Genomic DNA, 2,680 nt, shown 5'->3' on the forward strand with positions numbered 1-2,680 from the left:
TACAAAGTGGTACAACCCCGTGCCAAAATTTGTTAAAATGCAAGCTCATATACCCTTTGTACCAGCAATTTGTTTCTGAGAAATTATCCTTCAGATGTTCTCACACTCTTTATAAAAAGTAACGTATGCATATGATTGTTATCATTGCAACACTATTTGTAATAGCAGCAGATTAAAAATGACTTCAGTGGCCCTCAGTGTGGCCTTGGATCAGCCAGAGAGTGAAACACTGAGCATCAGTGACAGAATACGTAGAAACTGTCTAAGGTCTGAAATGGAAAATTGCCCAGGCATGTTGGTGAGCAGAAAAAGCAAAGTGTGGGACAGGGTGTAGAGGGTGCTAATGTAACGCCAGTGATAGTACAGTAACACAAATAATGTAGTCATGTACAGTAATACCCAAATGGGATTAGAAATATTTGTACACTAATAGGATAAAATCACGTGATAGTAAGAGTAATGCTAATAATTAGTATAGTGTGTGTGTGTGTGTGTGTGTGTGTGTGTGTGTGTGTAAAATCTTGTGTAGGCATTTAAAAAATCTCTGGAAAGACATTTTTAATTTTTTATTTTTTGGAAAGACTTTTAAAACCAATACAAGGGGTTAGGGTTTTTAAAGAAATACAGGAGTGGGGGCACCTGGGTGGCTCAGTCGGCTAAGCACCTGTCTTCGGCTCACGTCATGATCTCAGGGTCCTGGGATCGAGTCCCACGTGGGGCTCCCTACTCAGCAGGGAGTCTGCTTCTCCCTCTCCCTCTGCCTCTCCCCCACTTGTGCTCATGCTCTCTGTCAAATAAATACATAAAATCTTTAAAAAATTTTTAAAAATATATAGGTGGGAACCCAGGCGAATGGGGGAAGAGGTAGGAATACAACTTTTCTCTGAAAATCTTTCGAGAATGTTTGAACCTCATGAATGTATAACCCATTCAAAAATGGAAACAAATAGACATAATTTAACTATAACAGCAGTGGAATGAGGATGAAGCAGGAGGCCAGGACGCTATGGCAGCAGGTGACAGGGTATGGACTTGGCGGCAGAGGAAGTCCCTGAGGAAGTCACTTTTAAAATGAAATTTGATGGAGAAATAGGCAAAGGGGCAAATGAATGAACAAGGACCCTGTGTGGAAAAGCCCTGAGGAGGGACAGGGCTTCAGCTTCCAGGAACAGAAAGAACTTCGTATAGCTGCCCTGCAGACACGAGGGATAGGGGGACCGGGAAGCAGGAGCTGAAGACACAGCGAAGGACCAAAGTATGTAAGCTATGTTAAAAAAACTTGGACTTTATCCGAAGGGCAGTAGGAAGCCATTGAGTTTAAGCAGCAAAGTGGTGGGATCAAGGTTATGTTTTGAATAGATTGTTCTGGAGCCTCTGAGGAGAAATGACTGGGGGAAGCCAGAGTGGATGTTGACAACCCATATATCTGAGAAGCCGCTTTGGAGCACTATCTGGCGGTGTCTTACAAAGTTAAACATACACCTACCCTATGACCTGGCAATTTCATTCTTAGGTGTTTATCCAAGTTAAATGAAAACATATGTTCACAAAAGTATTTGCACAAGAATTTTTATAGCAGCTGTATTGGTAAGAGCAAAAATGACCTCCCCCAAACCCTACAAATCTCTATGAAAAGATGAATTTATAAGGAAATTATGGTGTATTTATACACTGACGTACTACTCGGCAATATGAAGGAAGGGACTCCTGATCCACACAACACAAATGATACTTAAATCTTCTTTTTGGAAAAAAAAAAAAGACACAGAAATGCATACACCGTATGACTGTATTGACAAAAAATGAAATCCAGGTACAGAAAAAAATAATCTATAGTGTTAGAAATCAGAAAGTAGCTGCCTAGTGGGGAGAGAGAAATTGACTGGAAAAATGAAAGAATGTTCTAGGGTGATGGAAATGTTTTATTTCTGGTTGTCCATGGCAGTTATGTAGTGCATGCACTGTCAAAACTCATCAAACTAAACAACTGAGATTTATGCTTTTTATTCTATGTGAAGCATATCGTATATCTCAGTAATACAAGAAGAAGAAAAAGAGAGAAGGAAGGGAGGAAGGAAGGGAGGATGGAAGGAGAGAAGGAAGGAAGGGTCATTGAGAAAAGTAGGAGGTATTTATGATAATCTGAGAGAAAGGTCATGGTTGCCTGATGCCCTATGATGAGGTTCAAGTAAAATAATGTGCAGAAGAAGGCAAGCTATGGAGGTCCATGCAGACTGTAAAGCTGTATACATACAGTGAAGCCCTGTGCAAAAGTGAGGATTTAGTCAAACTTAACCCATATCGAATTCTGGAGGTGAATGTCCGACATCTGATTGCCTGAGGCCGCCCTGTTTGTTTGCAATGAGGGGCTTGCAGGCTGTTAATCATGATCTTCTTGTAGGTCTGTCACTATCTGGCGGGAAACGGATCCAGAGGCTGCTACGATTCATCAGAATACTTGATCTTGAGGTAAGAATAAAGCAGTGGTGGTGCCTGGCTGGCTCAGCCAGTGGCTCATACAATTTGATCTCGAGGTTATAGGTTTGAGCCCCACATTGGCTGGAGAGGTTACTTAAAAATAAAATCCTCAGAAAAATTTTAGAAAGAATGAAGTAGTGTGGGGAGAGGTGGGGGGAGGCGGAGCTGCCTTTTTGCCAAGGATAATTTTCTTCTAAAAACT

Source organism: Martes martes (assembly GCF_963455335.1).
Source record: "Martes martes genome assembly, chromosome: 10".
Taxonomy (NCBI): Eukaryota; Metazoa; Chordata; class Mammalia; order Carnivora; family Mustelidae; genus Martes; species Martes martes.